The following is a 25,850-nucleotide window of genomic DNA, read 5'->3' on the forward strand; positions in this document are numbered from 1 at the left end:
GGGAACTCCAGCTTACATAGTCATGGAGAAAAAGGTGTCGCGCCTTGTTCATGGATGAAACAGTGGCGCAAATTGACAGAAAAAGAGGGATGTTTGGCGTTCCCAGAACACGGGACGTTCAATACGAGAGTTCTAGAGAACTTAAGGTGGATGTTAAGTGTACAGAAGCCTCCTCCGAGGCCAGCTCAGTATGAGGCTTTAGCAATTTGGAATTTAATGGCTATTAAGCAGAGACAAGAACAATTCCAAAGAAGAATAAAAAGGGCAGAAAATACTTTAGCGAAAGCCAGGTGGGACAATGAGAGCAAAATGTGAAGACGATGAATAGTTGATGGATTAAAATTGTTCCCAGCTATAACACAGGGAGATGAGACGCAGGGAAAGAAAGCCACATGTAAAACAGACAAAGACTCTAGTAAGGCTAAAGAAACTAAGAGATCTTGGGAAGAAGAAGATGATTCAGACGATGAAGAATTCCTAAATCAGATATTACATGATCGCCCGCCACCTTATGCGGTAAGCGATAATGTCCTGAGCATTAGCGCGGGTCCTGGGAACCAGACGCAGGAGAAGGGAGTTACTGATACAGTACAGACTAGTGATACGGGTTTGATACAGAATGGTGTCAGTGTACCCACTGCGCCAGACATGCAGATACAGTTGTAACTTACACCGCAGATACAGAGAATCTACCCACGCGTCCCGGTGCTTGAGACTACTACAAATCTGATAGTGCCGCCAGACCCAATATATACAAAATCGAGGTTAGTGCAGATTGAGTCAACTCCGCAATTGCTGCCCCAGCCGCAGCCACAACTGATACCGGGAAATAACCCAGCAGCACGACCTCCATTAATACCTGCCCTGGCTTCACTGGATCAGACCTTTGGAGTTGCTGCTCCACGAGGTTTGGGACCAGGTCAGACACCAGCTGCAATATCATTGACAATTACTGTTGGTCCACCGGTGCCATTGTATACACAAGGTAAGCCTGGTGTATGTGATCAGGGAGTGATGACCCAAGATGTGATAAGAGGAGGGTCCATAGGAACCCCCCAGTTAATGGCCCCAGGAGAGCAAGCGGTTGAAAAACCAAGGTCTTTGATAGACCTTAGCCCAGTTGAAGCACCGTTGGAGGCAATGAGACAGGCAGGGCTAGGAGTGTTAACCCCACAGGCAATAAGTATGAATGCTTCACAGTCGCCAGTGATGCATGCAGGGAACATTTCATTGCAAGGTTTTACGGTACAACAGTTGAATGAGTGGTTAGAGAAGACCTTTACTACGCAAAAGACTACAGTAACTGCAGTAGAACCGGAAAGGTCGGAGAAAGATGATTATCTGAACTTCGTGAGACTGGGCGTGGAAGCGGCTGAATTAATGGATGGAACAATGGGGTAAACAGATTAGAGTCATACACAGAAGCAGAATTGAGATATCTGTGCCCTAAGATTACTAAAGAAGTAGGCAAGGTACATCAGAAATTAGCAAACCTGGAAGACAAATACAATATTGATATTGAGAATACTAAACATTTAAAAAGAAGTTACAGGTTAGACTTTGATTCAAAAAACTTCGAGCATACGAGGTCTGCCGGAATGAAAGCGCATTTAAAGGAAATATTGCAAAGTGCGCAAATCTGGGGAGTGTTAGAAAAGTGGGAAGGCAAATGGGCTAAGAAAAGAGACAAGGAGAAAGGTGACAGCACAGGATCGAGTAAAGCTAAAACTACACCAGATACGGAATCAGTAAAGATGCTACCAATGAGAGAAACAGCTGGTGGGGTTCTAATTCATGTACCGTGGTCCAGGGGAGACATCCTATCTTTCACAAATGATTATCCCAGGTTGAGGGAGAAACCGATCAAGTGGTACCAACAAACAGATAGGTTTGTGAAGCTTGCGAAGTGTCTGTGGGAAGACCTGAATACCTTGTTTGAGATCATTGTTCCGCCCGACTTATGGCTTGAGTGCAAGAGAGGGGTAGGCTGGCCGACGCAGGAGCCGGCAAGGGATAAGGTGACCGGAGCACCCTCTGAGGAGGTAATGAAGTATTATCACAAAGTAATTGAGTTTTTGAAGCAGAAAGTGTCGCCGAAAGTGACTGATTGGCAGAAAATAGACCGGATCTCACAAGAGGTTAAAGAATCAATACATGCTTACTATGAGAGGTTGTTGAAGGCATTCAAACATTACAGTGGTACTGAGACCATTGAGCCGAATGACATGAACCATCTCGTGTTCAGATTTGTTGAAGGGCTGAGACCAGAGGTTAGCCAGACGATTAAGAATCATTTGATCTGTTGGCAAGCGAAGCCGATTGATGAGGTGTTGCAGTATGCGAAATACTATAGTGATGAGATTGAGCTGAAGCAGAAAAAGTTGAAGGAGAAAGTGATGGTGATGCAGATAAGGGATGCGCAGGCAGGAATGCAGGGAAATGGAATTCAGCAGATGATACAGCAGCAACCGCAAGGGAATGGTGTGTTTCAGGCACAACCAAGAGGTCGAGGTTTTGTGAATCGCGGTCCGGACTTGAATACTGTTGTGGTTCAAAATGACGCACAAGGGATGAAAAAGATGTCACCATGTCACGCGTGCGGGGTCGTGGGACATTGGAAGCGGGAATGCCCAAATGTGGTGCAGGATGGTGCCGTTCAACAAAGCACTAATGTCGGTACATTGCAAAATCTGAGAGGTCCAAAATTGAGAAATCAAAACCCGAACTTTCAAAGGTTCAGATGCAAGGGTTACAGCCCATGCAGCAAATGCAAATGCCGCGTGGTTCAACCAGCGCAAATGCAGCAAGTACAACAGCAGGTTCCCATGGTACCTAGACAGCAAATGCAACTACCAATGGCTCCAATGGGACAGCAACAGGTGATGCTTCCTCAGCAGGTCACAGGTCAAGTGATGAGCCAAAATAATACAGTACAGCAATTCACATTGCATGGTGAAGATGGAATGAATGAGGAATGGTCAGATGACAGTTCAGACAGTGAAGAGTGCAGGCTTGCAGCATCCCTAGAGGTAGATCAGAGGGGACCCTATGTAGAGGGAAAGGTAATGGGTCACAAGGTTTAATTCTTGGTTGATACGGGAGCTACACGCTACACGGTCAGAAGTGCAGAGGTTCCGAAATTGCCACTTTCGGGACGTACCATAAGAGTGGTCGGAGTGGCAAACCAGTACTTGACAACTCCAATTACAGATCCATCGCAAGTTGAGATTGGCAACTTCCAGGGACTGCATAAGTTTGTAGTCTGTGATTCAAGTCCGGTATCCCTACTGGGAAGAGACTTACTGTGCAAAACGAAATGCTCGATTACCTGTTCCAATGATGGAATTGAGGTACAGACAAACAGTGATGATGAAGGGGATGATGGTCAGTTCTCAGAGTTAGAGACAGAAACCGCGAATGAAGATTACCCTTTGATAACATTATTCCCAATGCTTGCAGTGACTGACTTACTGGCTGAATTACAGGGAACAGTGACAGAGAAGGTGTGGGATTTGACAGGAAAGGAAGTGGGACTGATAAGAGTAGTGGAACCAGTTAAAGTACAAGTAAAGCCAAATGCAGGGTTTCCCCAGGTGCCGCAGTACCATATGGCACAAGATGTCCTTATTCAGGTGTTGCAAATAATTGCAGGCTTTGTGAAACAGGAAGTCCTGAAGGAGGTATTGAGCAGACTATGTAATTCACCAATAATGGGTCTGAAAAAGCCCTGTGGGAAGGTTCGAATTGTGCAGGCTTTGAGAAAAATAAATGAGATTGTCGTGAAGTGTTGCCCCATAGTACCAAACCCGGCAGTAATCATGTTCCAGGTTCCGTGCGATGCTGAATGGTTCACCGTTGTAGATTTGTCTCAAGCTTTCTTTTCGGTGCCTCTTCATAAGCCAGTTTTTATTCAGTTTCAAATTCCTGGACAAAGTGTACAGTTGGTGCAGAATTCCACAAGGGTTTTCTGAGTCACCGTCCATCTTTAATCAGATATTGAAAAAGGACTTAGAATCCTTAGTACTGCCTTTCAATTCGACACTAGCACAATACATTGACAACTTGCTGATTGCGTCCAGGACAAAAGATGACTGTAAGTATGACACAATTGCCTTTCTGAATCATTTAGGAAAGAACAGACATAAAGTGTCACCAAAGAAGTTGCAGTACTGTCAGAAAGAGGTGAAGTACTTAAAACACCTCATTGAGAGAGGGTCCAGCAGAATATCGAAGGAAAGGGTGACAGCCATTTTGCAAATGAACCCCCGACAAGAAAGAGAGATGTCAGGATGTTTTTGGAAATGGTGGGCTACTGTCGTCAGTGGATACTCAACTTCTCAATTATCTCAAAACCATTGATAAAGCTGACAGGCAAAGAGATTAAGGATGAACCGTACACCATAACCCTATCCAAAGAAGAGCTTGAGTCATTCATGGAATTGAGAGAGTGCATGTGCAGGGCACCAGCTTTGGGTATGCCTGATTACACGAAACCTTTTCTACTGTTTTGTCATGAACGTGATGCTTGTTCTTTGTCTGTCTTAACACAGGTCCATGGAGGTGCAAACCGCCCTGTAGCATATTTTTCAGCTACCTTGGACCCCGTCGCAGCAGCCTTACCGGGTTGTTTGCGCGTAGTTGCAGCAGTTGGTCAAAGCCTCATGCAGTGTGAAGGCATAGAGATGGGACATCCCTTGACCATAATGGTTCCACATTCAGTTGAAAGTTTGCTGACTCGAACTAAAACCCAGCACATGACAAATGCCCGACTTACCAGATATGAAACAATCATTTTGGGATCGCCTAATGTTTCACTGAAGCGATGTACTGTAGTAAACCCGGCAACTCTACTTCCTGTTGAGATTAATAATGAAGAGGAAGTGGAGCATGATTGTCTTGAGGTAACAGAACAATATACCAAGCCCCGACCTGATATTCAATATACACAGTTAAAGGAAAATTATTGCATTATGTTGGTTGATGGATCCTGTTTGAGAGATTCACTCGGAATGCTGAGAGCTGGTTACGCTGTATGTACCATAACTGGTATCATCGAAGCTTTCTGGCTCAAGAGAGTGTATTCCGCACAAGTGGCAGAATTAATTGCCCCTACTAAGGCATGACACGCAGCTGAAAATCTGAGAGTCACTATTTATACTGACAGCAGATACGGATTTGGAATTGTACATGATGTTGGCCAATTGTGGTCACAGAGAGGTTTCATGACCTCTTCTGGTTCTCCAGTGAAAAATGGTGAACAAATTAAGGACTTGTTACATGCGATTCAGTTACCTCATGAAATTGCCGTGGTGAAATGCATTGCTCATCTTAAGTCACAAGACTTTAGTGGTCATTACAACCTCGGTGGTCTTTTTCCAAGACCGCTGAGGGACCGCCGTGCGGAAGACCGCCAGTGGTGGCGGTTTGCTGCTCGGCCTATTATGACCGGTGGCAGCTCTCTGTCCTTTTACGGACGGAGAGCCGCCAACAGCCATACTGGCGGGAGGCGGGAAGTGGAGGTTGCTCCACCTCCACCGCCACGCCAACAGAACACCGCCCAGCGAATCACGTCCTGTGATTCGCCATGGCGGTGTTCTGTTGGCGGTGTGGTGTCGGCGGAGCTGCCCCCATGGCTCCTGTCCTCTCCCGGAGGATCAAAGGAACAGGTAAGTCGATCGTCCGTTAGGGGAGGCGGGTGGGGGGGTGTTGTGTGTGTGTGGGTGCATGGGGGTGTCGCGCTGCGTAGTGCGTCGCGAGCCGAACATTCGGCTCGGGCCGCACAACGCGTCTACAGGATGCGGCGCGCCCCAAGTCTTTTATGCACCTTGCGAGGCCCCAGATTTGGCATGGGGCCTCGCTCTGCTTTTGTGCACCGCGTTTCTTGTGCCTCCTGACCCCTCTTACCTGTTCTTTTTCTTTTCTTTTCTTTTCTTCTTTTCCTGGGTCATCTGGTTGTACCTTCCTTTATGTTTTTTCCCCCTTCCCATGTTACCTTTTTCTTCCCAGCATTCCTTATTCCCTATTCTCTATGGTTCCTACTCTATTCTGTTCTATGTACTTTTCCCTATCTAAGATGGTGTCCTTTTACTTCCTGTTGGTCGTTTCCTGTTTCATGGTATTTAAGGGATGTGTTTTCTTCCTTTCCTTGCGCTGCAACACTTTCTGTTTTGATAGTGTCTTCGCTCCTGATTCTTTGCCTTTCGGTTCTGGATCTCGTCAATTCTGTGTTTACCTGCATTTTGCCTCTGTTGATTCCTGTTCTTTTGTTCTTGTTTCAGGAATCTTTCTGTTTGGAGGTTTTTTTCCCCTTTTTAGTTTTTTTTTCCCTCTGGCGCTATTTCTGAAGGGCACGGTCTGTTCTTGGCGTTTCCATTGCCTACAGCACCGTGGCTACCAGAAAGAGTCGCCCCTTTCTGGGCCAAAGCTGAACACTCAAGACCCACGCCACTCGATCTGCGGATTCCAGGCGTAAGCAGCACGTGAGTCGTGACAGATTGCAGCGCCAAATCCTCCCGACGTCCTCTAACACCATGGATGATACAGTGGCGGCTGCTGCAGATCCTGATCAATCTCTTCTGACAACAATTCAGCAACAAGCTCAGGAATTGCAACAACTACGCAATGAGAATGCTGCGTTACGACAGGCTTTGGCTTTCCGCAGTGGCGATGTTCTGACTATCTCCACCTCTACTCCTTGTTTCTCCGGTGAACCAACTAAACTACGTGAGTTCCTTGATGCATTAACGGTGTATTTCGCCTTCCGACCTACCCAATTCTCCCATGACAGGACAAAGGTGGGTTATCTTATCAGTGCTTTATCCGGTCCTGCCTTGGCCTGGGCAACCCCGATGGTATCATCCAACGACCCGGTATTGTCGGACTATTCCGCCTTCGTGAATCGCTTCAAACAAATGTTTAGTCGTCCAGGATTGGAGGCCTCTCCGGAAGAAGCCTTATATGACATCCAACAAGGCTCACAAGATGTCCTTCAATATATTACCCGTTTTTGTCAGCTAGCGGCAGAGACCACCTGGGTGGAACGTACTCTGGTGACTTTGTTTCGTAGAGGACTTAAAGAAGAAATAAAAGATGAATTAGTACACTCCACCAGAGTTGAAGATCTTCGTGGTCTGATGGATCAAGCACTTTCCATCGAGTACCGTCTTCAAGAACGACGATTGGAGAAGAGAAGGAGTAGAGGGTCTTCCCAGCCAAGCACTTCATGGGTTTATCTGCATCGTTCTGAGGAATCTTGCCCTCCTGCTAGAGACATAGAGGGGGAACCCATGCAAGTGGATACTACTCGAGGCCCGCTCTCCGCTAGCGAGCGGGAAGACAGACGTAAGAAGGGATTGTGCCTGTACTGCGGTTCTGATGGTCACATGCTTCGTACCTGCCCTGTATGTCCGCAAAGGCCATCGGGAAACACCACTTCCCGTCCTCTGTAAGAAGGGAGGGGACGGGATCATCGGCTATACCTTCCATCAGTTCATTTAAGGACAATACGACATCCTTGTTCATGTTACCTGTCATGTTACAACTACCTGACGGCCGTCAAGAAAAAACTATGGCATTACTAGATTGTGGTGCTAGTGGTATTTACATGGATAAGACTTGGGCCACTACTCAACAAATTCCAACACAACCCAAAGAAATTCCCGAACAAGTGCACACAGTGGATGGATCCTTGATATCCTCTGGTCCAGTCGATACTACTACCCTGATGTTAAGTTTACAGTTTGGTAACCATCAAGAACACATCTCTTTTGATCTCATATCATCCCCCAACCATACCATCATTCTAGGAATTCCGTGGTTCATAAGACATAATCCGTATGTGAATTGGGAAACCCGGACTATTTCCTTGTCTTCACAGTTTTGTCATGAGAATTGTTTTGCTTCCGACAAATATTGGTCACCGAAAAGATTAACACCTACTGAAAGTACTACCGGATATTCCATCAACACTGTCCAAGGAGTCCCTGAACACTATTTAGAGTTTCAAGATGTGTTCCAAAAACCGTCAAGACCTGTGTTACCTCCACATCGAGATTACAATTGTGCTATTCCCTTGGAACCTGGAACTGTTGTTCCCTTTGGGAGGATGTATTCCCTCACGGAACCCGAAAAGGAAGTTCTAAAAGAGTATCTGGAAGAAAATTTGCAGAGTGGTCTTATTGTTCCATCGTCTTCTCCGGCAGGGGCTCCTCTCTTTTTTGTACCCAAGAAGACAAAGGATCGTCGTCCTTGCCTGGATTTTCGAGGTCTGAATAAGATAACTATAAAGGATCGTTATCCTTTGCTTCTCATCAAGGATATTTTAGAAGCAGTCAGAGGGGCTCAACGTTTTACCAAACTGGATCTACTGGGAGCCTACCACCTTTTACGTATTAAAGAAGGAGACGAGTGGAAAACAGCTTTCAGGACCCCATTTGGTCACTTTGAGTACAAGGTTATGCCTTTTGGTCTCACTAATGCCCCCGCAATCTTCCAAAGATTTATGGACTCAGTGTTTTCTGACCTTTTGAACCAGACAGTTGTAATCTACTTAGACGATATTCTCATTTATTCTAGACGTCCTGAACTCCATTCTTCCCACGTAAAACAAGTCCTTCAAAGACTCAGGGTACATCAACTATCTTGTAAACCAGAAAAGTGTGAGTTCGACAAGACGGAAGTCAAATATCTGGGTTATCATTTAAGTCCCACCGGCATAGCTATGGACCAAGAAAAAGTAAAAGCCATTCTAGATTGGCCTTCTCCTTCTTCTATTAAAGAAACACAATGTTTTCTAGGATTAGCAAACTTTGATCGGCAGTTCATCTTAGACTTTGCGAAACAAACCAGCCACATAACTCACACTTTAAAAAAGGAAAATTTAACGAAAGGTTTTGTCTGGACTAAGGCGGCTGAAACAGCTTTTCAAGGTTTAAAGAAGGCTTTCACTCAAGCCCCCATCTTGAGACACCCAGATACCAACAAACAATTTTTTGTAGTTACCGATGCTTCCGAAAGAGCCATCGGAGCTGTCTTACTCCAACAACAAGAAGATGATGGTCTTGAACATCCTGTTTTCTATTTGTCCCATATACTCTCTACATCAGAACAACATTACTCAGTACTAGAAAGGGAGTTATTAGCTCTGAAAACAGCCTGCCTAGAATGGAGACAGTTTCTTATGGGTTCCAAGGAGCCTTTTGAGGTGAGAACAGACCATCGTAATCTACAATGTTTACGTAATTTTGTATGCCAGAATAGTCGCCAGGCTCGTTGGGCCTTTTTCTTCAGTAAGTATGATTTTTACATTACCTATATTCCTGGATCCCAAAACATTCTGGCTGATGCTCTGTCTCGCCGTTATCCAGATTGTACTCCTACCCCATCTGAGTATCTACTTGAACCTAGTAAGATCATTGGAGTAGCTCAGTCTTTCCTGGAGGAGGTACAACTGGAATACTACAGCCTATCTGACCGCGAAGCAGAGAAACTAAAACCCTTTATATGTAAAAAACAAGGATATTATTATTATCAGAATCTGTTATTCCTCCCTACTAACAGAGTTAGAGAAAAGGCATTACAAATGTGCCATGATTCGCCGGTTGCTGGTCATAGAGGCATCAAGGCCACACAAGAACTTCTTTCGCGATTTTTCTGGTGGCCTACCTGGAAGCCGGATGTTGAAAGATACGTTCAGGCTTGTCCCATATGTGCTCAAGTCAAGATTCCCCGTACCAGACCTGCAGGATTACTACAGCCTTTGCCTGTTCCACCAGCTCCCTGGCACACCATTTCTACTGATTTCATGTGTTCGCTCCCACCATCAGCAGGAAACCGGGTTATCATGGTCACTGTTGATTCCTTTACTAAAATGGCTCACTTCACTGCCCTGAAAAAGCTACCTACATCCCAAGAACTAAGCCAGATATTTATCGACCATATTTTCCGTCTCCATGGACTTCCACATACCATTGTATCTGACTGAGGACCTCAGTACATTTCCCGGTTTTGGAAATATTTTTGTAGGACACTAAATATCAATATAGCACTGTCATCGGGTTTCCATCCTCAGACCAATGGACAGACCGAGCGTCTGAACCAAGGATTAGAGCAATACCTTCGCTGTTTTTGTAATTCTACCCAAAGCAACTGGAACACTTATCTCCCTATTGCTGAATTTTCCTACAATAATACTGTCCATAGTGCCCCCAAGGTCACTCCTTTTTTCTGTTCTTATGGCTATCATCCTACCTCTTTTCCTACTTCTCCTCAGTCTACCTCTCCTCTGCCTGCGATTACTTCCCTTTCCAAACGACTGCTACAAATCCATAGACTAATTTGATCCAATTTGTTAAACAGCAAGAGATATATGAAGAAAATAGCAGACAAGAAACGTAGGAACACTCCAGACTATCACCTTCAAGATAAAGTCTGGCTTTCATCCAAATTCTTGCCCTCACGCCTTTCTCAGAATAAGTTCACACCTCGCTACTACGGGCCTTTCCGTATCCTTCAGTTGATTAATCCTGTCACTGTCCGTCTTCACTTGCCTCATACATGGAAAATTCATCCAGTCTTTCATGTTTCCCAGCTCAAACCTTATGTACCTGACCCTTTCTCTCGTCAGTTTCCTTGTCCTCCTCCTGTGTTCGTGGATGATGTACCTGAATATGAGGTACAAGAAATTTGTGACTCTCGTCTTTTTCACAAACGTCTTCAGTATCTGATTCATTGGAAGGGTTATCCTCTCAGTGAATGCTCTTGGGAAGATGCATCTTCTGTTCACGCACCTCTTCTGATTCATCGTTTTCACTGTTTATTTCCACTCAAACCTGGGCCTTCGGGGGGGGGGGGACCTACTGTCGCGCCGCGTGGTGCGGCGCGAGCCGAACATTTGGCTCGGGCCGCACAACGCGTCTACAGGACGCGGCGCGCCCCAAGTCTTTTATGCACCTTGCGAGGCCCCAGATTTGGCATGGGGCCTCGCTCTGCTTTTGTGCACCACGTTTCTTGTTCCTCCTGACCCCTCTTACCTGTTCTTTTTCTCTTCTTTTCTTTTCTTCTTTTCCTGGGTCATCTGGTTGTACCTTCCTTTATGTTTTTTCCCCCTTCCCATGTTACCTTTTTCTTCCCAGCATTCCTTGTTCCCTATTCTCTATGGTTCCTACTCTATTCTGTTCTATGTACTTTTCCCTACATAAGATGGTGTCCTTTTACTTCCTGTTGGTCGTTTCCTGTTTCATGGTATTTAAGGGATGTGTTTTCTTCCTTTCCTTGCGCTGCAACACTTTCTGTTTTGATAGTGTCTTCGCTCCTGATTCTTTGCCTTTCGGTTCTGGATCTCGTCAATTCTGTGTTTACCTGCATTTTGCCTCTTGTTGATTCCTGTTCTTTTGTTCTTGTTTCAGGAATCTTTCTGTTTGGAGGTTTTTTCCCCTTTTTAGGTTTTTTTTCCCTCTGGCGCTATTTCTGAAGGGCACGGTCTGTTCTTGGCGTTTGCATTGCCTACAGCACCGTGGCTACCAGAAAGAGTCGCCCCTTTCTGGGCCAAAGCTGAACACTCAAGACCCACGCCACTCGATCTGCGGATTCCAGGCGTAAGCAGCACGTGAATCGTGACAGGGGGTGTGCGTCTGTGTATGTAGAGGGGGTGTGTGAGTGCATGTATGCTTGCGGGGGTGTTGCGTGTTTTGGGAATGAGTGCGTGTATGTCTGTGGGTATGTCTGTATGGATGTGTGCGTGTATGTTTGTATGTGGGTGTGCATGTCTGACTGTGTGTGTGGATGTAGGCATGTATGTCGGCGTGTGTGCGTGTATGTGTGTAGGTGGTGCCTACGTGCGTGTCTTGTGGGTATGGGTGATGTGATGTTGGGGGTCGGGTGGGGAAGGGGGCCCTGCCCCCTTTGGGGGGTGGCAGGGGTGATGGGGAGGGAGTCGGGTAGGGGTGGGGGGTGGGGGAGACCCCTATCAGTGCCAGGGAAGGAATTCCCTGGCACTGATAGTGCTTACCGCCATGGATTTCATGGCGGTTCAAACCGCAGGAAATCCACGGCGGTAAGCCGGGTCAAAATACCGCTGCGGTATAGTGCCGGCCGCCGGCCTGGAGACCCATGTCTACAGCCCGGTGGTCGTCTCCGCCCTGGTGGGCGGAACGGAGAACCAGCGGATGACCATGGCGGTAACCGCCATGGTCATAATACAAAAAAAAAGACCGCCAGCCTGTTGGCGGTCTTACCGCCGCTTCTCCGCCTTCCGCCAGGGTCATAATGACCCCCTTTGTGTCCTTGGGAAACGGCTATGCAGATCAAGTCGCAAGATTTTGTGCATTGAACTCTATATATTTCAAGGACCAGTGGGAATTGTTACCGCAAACTGAAAATGACACCTGTTTGAACCTTGCATTAAGGGTGGTTGATACACTAGATGAGCTAAAAACACTACAGGGTCGTGCTAGCAAAGAGGAAAAACGCTCCTGGCAGAGAATGCAATGCGTACAAAGAGCTGATGACTTGTGGGTCTCAGAGGAAGGGAAACTGGTTTTGCCGAACAGTCTTCTGTCACAATTTGCGAGGCTTTACCATGGACAGGCACATCTTGGGAGAGATGCAATGATCAGGTCATTCAAGATTGACTGGTTTAACCCAAAATTCAGACATGACGCAGAGGTTATTTGTCACAGGTGCATCATCTGTCAACAGATGAATGCCGGAAAAGGGACTGTGGTACCTTTGAGCCACATAGGGAGAGCTGGTGGTCCATTTAGCAAGATGCAAATGGATTTCATTGAGATGCCTGTTTGTGGAGGATTGAAGTACGTGTTGGTGAGTGTGTGTGTTTTCAGCCACTGGATTGAAGCCTACCCCATACGTAGTTACGACAGTCTCACAGTTGCAAAGCTGCTGCTTAGGGAAATAATACCCAGGTTCGGGTTTCCGGTCTCTATAGAATCAGATAGGGGCAGACACTTTGACAATGAGGTGATTAAGCTCTTGTGTGCCGCATTAGACATCGAACAGAAGCTGCATTGTAGCTACCGCCCTGAAGCATCAGGACTAGTAGAACAAATGAACGGTACCTTGAAATCGAGAAAGATGTGCGCAGCTACCAAAAATGAAATGGCCAGATGTATTGCCCTTAGTGCTGATGTCGATGAGGAACACCCCTGATAAGAAGACAGGACTATCACCCCATGTGATCCTTTTGGATAGAGCTATGAGGCTGCCTGCAGTACCTGCAAATGCTCTTGTGAATATCACGGATGATATGGTGTCGGACTACTGCAAAATTTTGGCTGATGTGGTTCACTCTTTTTCTCACCAGGTGGAAGCCAACACATTGCCACCGATCAGTGATCCAGGTCACACTCTGCAAGTCGGTGACTGGGTGGTTGTCAAGAAGCACATGAGAAAGTCATGTTTGGAGCCGCGCTGGAAGGGGCCATATCAAGTAATATTGACAACAACCACTGCTGTGAAATGTGCAGGCGTTCCAAACTGGATACATTCCAGTCACACAAAGAAGGTAACGTGTCCAACTGATGAGGAACTTGAAGTTTCTGACTCAACAGGTCCAGAGGGGGAAGTCTCAGGGCCTGAAAATAGCCAAGAGGGAACTGAGACTGCAGGAGAGCCCACTGAGAACAGCCTAGTCCCTCAAACAATAAACGAGTTTGAGAGAGGTGACAATGTGCCTATCTCAGTAGAGGCAGCAGGAGAACTAAATCAAGGAGAGGTTCTCCCAGAAGTAGACGGATACGGGTTAGAGCTTGAACCCGTTACAGATCCAGAAGAAGAAGAAGGAGAAATAGTAGAAAGAGATCAAAGTACACCAGTATCCCCTGAGCCAGTTGCAGGTCCATCAAGAGAAAACACCATAGCACAAGAGGAGGGCGCTGTTCAGCGTACTGAAAGGACAAGCAGGAAAAAGACGCATAAGGGAGATAACTGGCCAGAGAAGCAGGCTGCGAAAGAAAGGGTCGCACCAGGTGAAACAATAACAGAAGAAACTGATACATCCCGAATAGAGGATCTAAGTGAAGGAGAATTGCAAGGCGAACGCAGATTGAAAAGGAAAAGAACCGCAAATAGAAGGTACACAGGTCCTGAATGGGCATATGCAACAACATCTGAATGGCAACAAGAATTCTTAGCGTTCTGTTTTGATCAAGAAGTACCAGGCTAATGCTACGGTACCTGAAATCAATCAGGAAAAGAGACTGTGTTAAAACTGAAATTGAAAAGAAATTGAAAGTTGGAAAAGCTAAGAAAGAGACTTATAAATTACCGGATGTGACACTGATAACCTGAATTGACTTTGAAAACCCGATTATGACAAGCTGCTAACCTGATTTGACAAAAGGGTCCTGGAGTGAGTGAAACGCTGTAAATATACGCAGAGAGAAAGAGACTTTTTGCATTAAGAAAAAAAAAAAAAAGAGAATTTTACATTGTCCTCAATTGATTATTGTTCTGCTATCTGAGTCTTTACAGACATGGCTTATAATAGAGGTAGTAACAAAAAGGGTAAGGTGTGTGGTTGGTTGAGTCTTATATTAGGTATCGTGTGTGTGATAATAATTGTAGGTGTGATTGTGGGAATGCAGTGGATGGATAAGAAAGCGACTAACAATGCTTCAACACCTGAGACTACAACACTAACACCGTGGGAAAAGTTTGAGCAGGATGCAAGACACTTGCATGAGGGAACTAACTCAAAGGGGGAACTTTCCACTAATGTCTTCTATCGCTTGCTGAATGAGTATGTTGAAACAATGGATGCGAAAAACTGTTATGTGTGCACAAAGATTCCTTCATCAGTGCAAGAAGGGGTCACCTATCATAGTCTTCCTTTAACATACGGGATAAGTTGTAGCTTGCTATTAACAAGATTCTATAATCAAGAGCATGTGCAATACTTCTATTCAAATTTGGATGTAGTGTTTTCTTTTGTGCCTGTGATTGAGTTTCTGAATAAGTTAGCTAAAGAGCATAGTATAAAATTAGTTAGAGGTTTATTTGAACCAACGCTTACATTTGGGACAGCTCATGCACATCTCAATAATCTGACTTGCTTATTGACACCTGTAGAGAAAAGTTTTTTAGATCACACTTACGATAGACGTAAAGCATTGAAAGAAAGATTAGAAAAGGGGCTAGAGAAACGCACATCTGCAAATGATTATGCTTACACTGCAATAAAGACGCAAGGCAAGTTAGCTATAGATGCATTACATGTAGGAAGGCTTTGTATATATAGGCCGAAATCTGAACATGACACTTTATTTGTGGAAACGAGTGAATGCAGGCATGTGTTTTTGTTTCAGAGTAAATGGACATTCATGTTAAATGGACAGGATCCAGCGATCCCTGGAATCTATTATATCTGTGGACTTAATGCTTATTACCGTCTCCCTAAGGGATGGTCTGGGACATGCTATTTGGGAATAGTTTTCCCAAAGATTTACCAGATTGATGACTTAAAGCAAATACCTAAAACGTCTGGATTACAACATACTAGACAAAAACAAGAGAAAGCGGCTGCTGTCGTTGGCAACATATTTGGAGCCATAATTCCTTCGGTAGGGGTTATTCTAAACTCCATGAAGATTCAAAAGTTGTCTACTATTGTGGATAACATGCTGACAAATTTTACAGGGGCTATACTCCTGATGGATACTGAACTTGCTGTGGAAAGAGCTATGACTCTTCAAAATCGGCTTGCTTTAGACATTCTTTTAGCAAAGAGTGGCGGAGTCTGCAAGATGCTCAACGAACGTCATTGTTGCTCATATATACCTGATAATAGTAAAAAGATTAGAGGTATGCTTACTAACCTAACTAAAGATAGTGCAGATTTGAAGGATTTGAAGGAACCTGGAGTGTGGGAGAAATTAGGAAGGGGAATTGCAAGAGTAGGGAGCTGGTTTAGCAATATTTGGAATGGGGTATTTGCAAAAATATTAGGTGGTCTATTAATTGTTCTGGCCTGTCTATTAGGATTATGGGAAGCTTGCAAAATTAATGACAAAATTAAAAGAAATTGGACAAAGAGGAGTAAAAAGCATGAAGAAAATGAAAGGGAGAAAATGTTTAATGAAATTTGGGAGAGTTCACACAAGGGACAACATGTTAAAATGCGCATTATGCGTAAAGTGAAAAATTAAAGGGAGGTCGAAGGGGAAAGGTCTCTGTGGTGACGAACGTCATCAGAGGAGGGACCTAGGGAGCGTAACTTATAGAATCTATATTAACATGAAATGTTTATGAATTAATGTGTGATAATGCTGCATAGAAACAATAATAATAATTTTTGCTTAAACGTGCACTTGAAATGTGACCACGGGGAGTGGCCGCCAATGTATACGTAGACTAATAATAATGACCAAAATGTTTTATATCACATTTGAATAAGTTTATACTAATGACTGCGTTATTGAATCTGTGCTGAAATCCTCATAGGCCTGAAGTTAGCATGAGCCGAAGTTTAGCTGTTTGGCTTTCACATTAAATGTATTTTTCTATCTTGCAGTGTGCTGACTCATAAAAGGACACAACCTTATTATTATTTTCTCCCCCAAGCTAAACAATGAATGTAACCATGTTAGATCCGTTCTCAAAGCCTTTCCTTGGTTGCAGAATAAATGTTAAAAACAAACTGAAACAGTGTAGATTAATGTAATGTACAAGGTCATTCAAACCGGTGAAGACAATGGAACTGCTGACCGAAAGATGTGCAAAGAATTACAGAAAGATGAAATCATACCGGATGTGCCACCTCTGAAGACGTCAATTATGAAGACCAATCAAAGACTTGTAAAATAATAGGGGGTGAAGAGTTAGGTTACCTAATATTTTTTCTGATAGGTTAAAGATAGTGGGGTATAACAGATGACCAATAGAATTTTGGGTTAATGTACAATGGAAAAGGGATAAAAACCCATGTCACAGGGAGTCATTGAGAATTAGATAGGGAATGCTATTGATTTTGTCCAGAAACTTTGTCACTCTGTTTGGTGATTTGTTGGTTTACTTAAAACCATCCTTGCCCTTAGAATTGTCCATTTTACACTTTGCCTCCTTATGAGGGAAGTGTCCTTTTGCCCTGGAGCTGAGTTCTGATTGATGGCGATTTGACTGATGTCCTGAAGACGAAGACTGAACCTGTGTGCTGACCTAAACTTTGGAGGGTAATTATGAGAATGCACTTGTGATTTGTCTGTTTGCTTTCCCTTTCTAGGTACCAACTGCTTACTTTTGCCAGCGACCATAGTTAGATGTTTTTCAAATTAGTGTTCCAAATTGTTTTGCATGAAGCCCAACATGCGAATGCTAATCAGTGGTTAGGACAGGTGTTCACCAAAATTGACGCAAAGAGATACACAACCGAGACTATGCTTTGTTGAATTAACGCGTAATTGACTGCTAAATTGATCTATGTTCACGCCTTGTTATGTTCTGATGTTTGTGATTCTCGCATTAATTAAATCTTACCAAAGTTGCCATATCGTGACTATGCTATTGTGTTTCTTGGTGTTGAAATTAACGCATCTGCTTCTAGATTGTAATTAATAGGGAATGCAACTTATAAAATTCTATTAAACTGGTGTGATTATTCATGGCTGAAAGGTCATGGTAGCGTCTTGAATTGATTAATGACTTTGACTAAAGTAAAATGCATTGTTGTGATAAATATTGATGACATTATTGATGTATTGATTGACATATTGATTAGCTATCTCGTCATAAGGTGTCTCTCAAATGGGTCAAAAGATTAATTGGCCTAAAACGAGTCCTGATGTGTAATAAATTATCATGAAGGGACGCGTTAACACATTTGAATTGTAATCTCCTGCATCCCCCACAAGGCATGGCTTAGAATAATTCACAGGGACTGGCTGTTTAGCATGTTAGGTCATTAATATGTGAAAAAGGGCTTAAGGCTCTCTTCTGCTGCAAAATTAGTCAGAAGCACTGTAGGAGGCTGGACTGGCTTGTAGTGAGTACCAAGGGGTACTTGCACCTTGCACCAGGCCCAGTTATCCCTTATTAGTGTATAGGGTGTCTAGCAGCTTAGGCTGATAGATAATGGTAGCTTAGCAGAGCAGCTTAGGCTGAACTAGGAGACGTGTGAAGCTACTACAGTACCACCTAGTGTCATATGCACAATATCATAAGAAAACACAATACACAGTTATACTAAAAATAAAGGTACTTTATTTTTATGACAATATGCCAAAGTATCTTAGAGTGTACCCTCAGTGAGAGGATAGGAAATATACACAAGATATATATACACAATAGCAAAAATATGCAGTATAGTCTTAGAAAACAGTGCAAACAATGTATAGTTACAATAGGATGCAATGGGGAAACATAGGGATAGGGGCAACACAAACCATATACTCCAAAAGTGGAATGCGAACCACGAATGGACCCCAAACCTATGTGACCTTGTAGAGGGTCGCTGGGACTATTAGAAAATAGTGAGAGTTAGAAAAATAACCCTCCCCAAGACCCTGAAAAGTGAGTGCAAAGTGCACTAAAGTTCCCCTAAGGACAAAGAAGTCGTGTTAGAGGAATAATGCAGGAAAGACACAAACCAGCAATGCAACAACTGTGGATTTCCAATCTAGGGTACCTGTGGAACAAGGGGACCAAGTCAAAAGTCACAAGCAAGTCGGAGATGGGCAGATGCCCAGGAAATGCCAGCTGCGGGTGCAAAGAAGCTTCGACTGGACAGAAGAAGCTTAGGTTTCTGCAGGAACGAAAAGGGCTAGAGACTTTCCCTTTGGTGGACGGATTGCTCTCGCCTTGGGGAGTCGTGCAGAAGTGTTTTCCTGCCGGAAGGACGCCCACAAGCCTTGCTAGTCGCAAATCGTGCGTTTGGCGTTTTTGGACGCTGCTGGGGCCCAGGAGGGACCAGGAGGTCGCAAATTGGACCTGAAGAGAGAGGGGACGTCAAGCAAGACATAAAGCCCTCACTGAAGCAGGTAGCACCCGGAGAAGTGCCAGAAACAGGCACTACGAGGATGTGTGAAACGGTGCTCGCCGAAGTTGCACAAAGGAGTCCCACGTCGCCGGAGACCAACTTAGAAAGTCGTGCAATGCAGGTTAGAGTGCCGTGGACCCAGGCTTGGCTGTGCACAAAGGATTTCCGCCGGAAGTGCACAGGGGCCGGAGTAGCTGCAAAGTCGCGGTTCCCAGCAATGCAGCCCAGCGAGGTGAGGCAAGGACTTACCTCCACCAAACTTGGGCTGAAGAGTCACTGGACTGTGGGGGTCACTTGGACAGAGTCGCTGGATTCGAGGGACCTCGCTCGTCGCGCTGAGAGGAGACCCAAGGGACCGGTAATGCAGCTTTTTGGTGCCTGCGGTTGCAGGGGGAAGATTCCGTCGACCCACGGGAGATTTCTTCGGAGCTTCTGGTGCAGAGAGGAGGCAGGCTACCCCCACAGCATGCACAAGCAGGAAAACAGTCGAGAAGGCGGCAGGATCAGCGTTACAGAGTTGCAGTAGTCGTCTTTGCTACTATGTTGCAGGTTTGCAGGCTTCCAGCGCGGTCAGCGGTCGATTCCTTATCAGAAGGTGAAGAGAGAGATGCAGAGGAACTCGGCTGAGCTCATGCATTCGTTATCTAAAGTTTCCCCAGAGACAGAGACCCTAAATAGCCAGAAAAGAGGGTTTGGCTACCTAGGAGAGAGGAAAGGCTACTAACACCTGAAGGAGCCTATCAGCAGGAGTCTCTGACGTCACCTGGTGGCACTGGCCACTCAGAGCAGTCCAGTGTGCCAGCAGCACCTCTGTTTCCAAGATGGCAGAGGTCTGGAGCACACTGGAGGAGCTCTGGACACCTCCCAGGGGAGGTGCAGGTCAGGGGAGTGGTCACTCCCCTTTCCTTTGTCCAGTTTCGCGCCAGAGCAGGGGCTAAGTGGTCCCTGAACCGGTGTAGACTGGCTTATGCAGAATTGGGCACATCTGTGCCCAACAAAGCATTTCCAGAGGCTGGGGGAGGCTACTCCTCCCCTGCCTTCACACCATTTTCCAAAGGGAGAGGGTGTCACACCCTCTCTCAGAGGAAGTTCTTTGTTCTGCCATCCTGGGCCAGGCCTGGCTGGACCCCAGGAGGGCAGCTGCCTGTCTGAGAGGTTGGCAGCAGCAGCAGCTGCAGTGAAACCCCAGGAAGGGCAGTCTGGCAGTACCAGGGTCTGTGCTACAGACCACTGGGATCATGGAATTGTACCAACAATGCCAGGATGGCATAGAGGGGGCAATTCCATGATCATAGACATGTTACATGGCCATATTCGGAGTTACCATGGTGAAGCTACATATAGGTAGTGACCTATATGTAGTGCACGCGTGTAATGGTGTCCCCGCACTCACAAAGTTCAGTGAATTGGCTCTGAACAATGTGGGGGCACCTTGGCTAGTGCCAGGGTGCCCTCACACTAAGTAACTTTGCACCTAACCTTTACCAGGTAAAGGTTAGACATATAGGTGACTTATAAGTTACTTAAGTGCAGTGGTAAATGGCTGTGAAATAACGTGGACGTTATTTCACTCAGGCTGCAGTGGCAGGCCTGTGTAAGAATTGTCAGAGCTCCCTATGGGTGGCAAAAGAAATGCTGCAGCCCATAGGGATCTCCTGGAACCCCAATACCCTGGGTACCTCAGTACCATATACTAGGGAATTATAAGGGTGTTCCAGTAAGCCAATGTAAATTGGTAAAAATGGTCACTAGCCTGTCAGTGACAATTTGGAAGTAATGAGAGAGCATAACCACTGAGGTTCTGGTTAGCAGAGCCTCAGTGAGACAGTTAGGCACCACACAGGGAACATATACATGCACACCTATGAGCACTGGGGCCCTGTGTGACAGGGTCCCAGTGACACATACATATAGGCCACAAACTTATGAGCACTGGGGTCCTGACCAGCAGGATCCCAGTGACACATAACAAACATACTGAAAACATAGTGTTTTCACTATGAGCACTGAGGCCTGGCTATCAGGATCCCAGTGAGACAGTGAAAACAGTGACAAACACCCTGACATACACTCACAAACAGGCCAAAAGTGGGGGTAACAAGGCTAGAAAGAGGCTACCTTCTCACAAGCACATTAACCATTAAGCTATGTCACCAGGTTATAGTCCACATTTAAAAACACAGAAAATAACATTGGTAGGTCAAATTTCACTGCATATATGGTCCTTTCAGATCAATTTGTCAATGAGCTCATTAGCTGCACCGAAAGTCTAATACATGAATTATAGATATTCTAAGTTTTTATATTAGGACCAGTACCCAGATGCTGCCTTTTAGCTGTCTGAGAATTCTGGAAAAGGAATGTTTCTTCCTCAACCTTACACTAATCCAATTGAGATGAACGGCGGGATGGTGTTGCGTTTACTGCTGTCTTTCACTGGTTTCAGAATTAACGAGTGTATCCCATTCAGTGTCAACCTTTTCTCCCTTTATTATCAAGGACTAGAATGAGAGTTGAGGCACACCTTTATTGTTTCAACAAAACATGTGTCAGAAGCCTACACAGCTGGTCTTAGTCACAGCAGAAGTAAGAAATGCGATGTGCAGAGGTCGAAACTTAATAGAAACATTGAATTACAAGACCATTTGGGACAGCAACTGGTATCTTTTGAAAATATCCAGTGTCTCAGGCATCGACCATCTGAACCTTGCTGTCTTCTTATCAAACTTGACATGTAGACTTTTAGTGGAGGTCATTGACAACCTAAACTTTTTTGACTAGCGTCAGTTTCCCTGTTAATTTTCTGCCCCGCATTTTTTATTTTTGGGGGCATTTGTCCACTTTTTCAGTAATCTGGACTCAAACTTATGCCCAGATTTATACCTTTTGATACAAATCTGCGTTAGTGCAGGTTTGCGTCAAAAAGTATAGCTCCGGCTAGCACCCTTCGAGGACGCCAGCCGGGCGCCATATTTAAGGAATGGCGCAAGCCACGCTAGGGCCCGGTTAGCGGCAAAATAAATGATGCTAACTGGGTGGGAGAGGCATAGGGCAAACTGGAGGTTGTGCAGGAAAGAATGGCTCTAGTCAGGTGAGAGTAAAAAAACTGGCTCAAACCTGACTAGCGTCATTTTTTTGACGCACAAGCCCCATGAGCATGACTCCTGTCTTAGTAAAAACAGGAGTCATGCCCCCCAGCCCAATGGCCCTGCCCAGGCCCAGGCCCAGCCCCCCCTACGGCACTTTTACAATAATAATAAAAAAACTTACCTGGCCTTACCTGGGATGGGTCCCTCCATCCTTTGGTGCCCTCCAGGTGTGGGTGGGTGCGGGTGGGGGTGTCCCTGGGTGCAGGGAAGGGCACCTGTGGGCTGTTTCCATGGTCTCTGATCATGGAAAATGGCCCAAAGGTCCCCTAACGCGTGCCCATACCCAGGTGTTAAATAATGGCGCTAAGCAGGCTTAGCACCATTACTTAAGGCCCTCCTCCTTCCGTGCATGATTTTTGCATGGGAGGATAAATAAGGTGCAAGGGCCTTAGAGTCATTTTTTACCCGGGAATGCCTACCTTGCATCTCATTGACGCAAGGTAGTTTTACGCAGGCAAAAAATGACGTTAACTCCAATATTTTGACACTAGACGGGTCTAGCGTCAAAATATCAATATTGAGTTACGTTTCCGCCGGATTTGCCTAAAACAAATTACGCAAATCTGGTGCAAACAGAGTATAAATATGGGCCTTAGAGTTGTTTCCTTGCATTCAACTGCACCGAAACAAGAACATCGGATTGGTGCATCATAACCAACTTAATGTATGAGAAAAATCTTTCTGGCACCTTTGTCTCTATAATTAGTGCCAACGAATACTGCAAGAGTAATTCAGTTGTGTTCCAGAGCTTGCAAGACTACCTGAGCAACACTGAAAGGTTTCCCGCTAGAAATGTTGGCCCTAGAGTAATGCCACTTGTACTTTAGTGCCCTACAGTGCATGCAGTATAATAGTTTTTTAGCCTCATGAACCTTCTGGTTTTCAGTGGTGTTCCTTAGCTAAACTTCCCTGATTTCCTATGTGTCAATAAAAGATTATTTTTAATAATGTCACTAGAAATTGTCTTCATTGAAAAAAATCACTTGCCTCATGCAGGCTCTGAGCTTCACACCTTTTACTATCTCTTGGAATATTTAGTGACAGCACATCCCCACTATCTTTGGAAACTCAAGTGTTCAGGGGTGCATTGAAAAAACAAAATGCATCAGTATCAATGTCATAGGGAAACTGGTGGTAAATAAAAGTACCCATCATGGATAATGCTAATTAACCACTGATTGCTCCAGGAACTGGAGAAAAGACCTGACATGTGTTAAGCAAACCTGCACAGGAGGGTGATGGGAGAGTTTATAATCCATGTCTAGCATTCCTTGGCCCTTTCCCTGAAATAATACCTCATGAGCTGGCTATGATTTTTGTTAGTGAAACGCTTATCTGTATTTATGTTCTCTCGCTTGAGCTTCCTCTTCTCTCCTTTCTATAACTTTACTTTTCTCCTTTCTCTCCTGATTCCCTTCATTTAATTACAGTCTTCTGCAATCGTATGCTCTCTCTCGTCCCTACAATTTATTTATTCTCACTCCTGTTTTCCTCACCCTTTTCAACTTTCTTCTTTCTTTTCTTTCAGCTCTCCTTGACTTCCAGGTGCATACTTCCTCATCCGCATTCTGTCCCGACAGTGGCCCATCTTGATTTCTCCTCCTCCTAGCTCCAATGTTCCAGCCGTTGAAGAGCTGCTTGTGTTGATGATTACGAATAACTGTTGACAGATCAGGGGAATAAGATGGGCAGGCTTTACACGGTTTTGGCATAGGCTCCTGCATCTTGATACCATGTATTTGTACAGGCAAGGCTCTCTTAAAAAATATCTAGATAACTGGGCACCGTTGACATGCCCTTCGTTCAGAGGTAATGAATGACATTCATACACTGATTTCACCTAATTTTAACCCTTTTAGCAATTTTTGTTATCTAGAAAAATGGCCACTTTCTTGGTGCATCTTCACCAAGTAAGTAAGGCCAATACATTTTGAAGGAAGTTTTAGCTAGATCACTTTCAGTTTTAAGAGGACACTCTAGCCACTTTGACAGGTTGAGAGTTGATGCCCCAATGACCCTAGCACTAGGCGTAAAGTGCCTATGGGCCTGAGCTAAGGTACTGTTAACACAACACCAAATCCTCTCACTATACAAAAAGACAAAACCATTGGCTTATGTTTGGCAACGATTTCTACATTTTTGGATAAAATATATCTCCGACTATCATGACTAGACTGGATGTTAAATGTTGATCTTCATCTCTGCTGAGTCTAGCCTGGAGAAGGATATTGTCCCAAATACCCTGCAATGAAAAAAAGGTTTGATGTGCTGTTTGAGTCATAAGTTTTTGGAAATACATTGTACTTTTTTTCATATAGAGATTCTACACTGTGTTTTTCTTTGTTTGATTGTATCTATTACTTGCTATGCACCTCAAAATATACCTGATGGAAGCAAATAATTTTGAACATCATGATAGTCTAGATATCTATCATGATTGAAAAGCTGCGTTACATATAGCGATATCTTTATTTTGAAAAATAATTATGTTTTGGAAATTTAGCAGTATCTTAAATATGTGTTTTGAATTCCCCAATTCTCTTTATTTATGTTACACTAATGGCAATGGCCAAAACATAATAATATGATAACTTTGAACATGTTTCTGATTGAAGGTTAAAGCTGCCTTTACAAACGGTTTAATACCAACCTTTTTCTCCAAGAGTGAGAGTTTGGGTGCTATGGTTCTACCCTAAAGTCTATTTTTTTTTTTATTATAGGACTATGTGATGTCTTTTACAGCATCATTGTCCAACCTTTCTGACTAAAGAGCTCTTGTTTTAAGGGCAGCTACTAAAGAGAAATTAATGAAATATTCTAGTGCTTTAGGTTTTGACCAGGTGCTCAGGAGCATGATTTTTCTGGAGCAGCAAATCATATGTGAGCCTCTAGGAAACCGATGTGTTGCACCTCTATGCCTGCTTACAGGCCTCAATTTGCTGCTAATCCCTCACCTCATCCAGCCTGCAAGCAGCCACTTGCCATTGTGCATAAAAGGCCGGCGTTGTAACCTGCATGGCTAGTTCTGCATTTGGCTGTCAAACCTACACCATAAGATGCATCGTTTCATCCAAGTTTGATACCGACCCATTGATATTGTGCACATACTGACAAGGTATATATTATAAAAGCAAGCATGATATTAATTTACAGTGCTGTTTGCCAATGTCTCCACCACAAACCAGAACGGATCCCACAGGAAAATCTATGGCAGGTATTGGCACAAAGAGTTCTAGAATCCTGTTTTTCTTGTTTACCATGAGAAACCTCCTAGGAAAGGCGATGAGGAAGTCCACGTATATGGTTATCAGATTTTCAGAGACCTAGATGAAGGAGATAGATAAAGGGCAATAAGATGGCCATCAACAATACAGACTTCAATGTGGCCAGTGCTATAGGAGAGAAGACTACATTGTATCATAAACCAAGTCAGTCATTTGCGACTGGGAGCGAGAACTCCGGTAGCATGTTGACCGACGACGGATCGTCGTTGCCCTTGTCTCATCCCCTCCTTTTTTCTAAAATTCTATTTGAATAGCCAAGTAGGCAAAAAAAAATAAAAAAAATTATTGGTACACACTGAATTACTTATAGATACATAATTGATTTATTCGTCATAGTCAACCCGATTTTTCCTTTTACTCCTCTATTCCTCATTCCCCCAAATTTCCCTATATTTTCCAACCCTTTGAGCATACAACTGCTCCCGCTTTTTG

This window comes from Pleurodeles waltl, chromosome 9 (assembly GCF_031143425.1).
Source record: "Pleurodeles waltl isolate 20211129_DDA chromosome 9, aPleWal1.hap1.20221129, whole genome shotgun sequence".
Taxonomy (NCBI): domain Eukaryota; kingdom Metazoa; phylum Chordata; class Amphibia; order Caudata; family Salamandridae; genus Pleurodeles; species Pleurodeles waltl.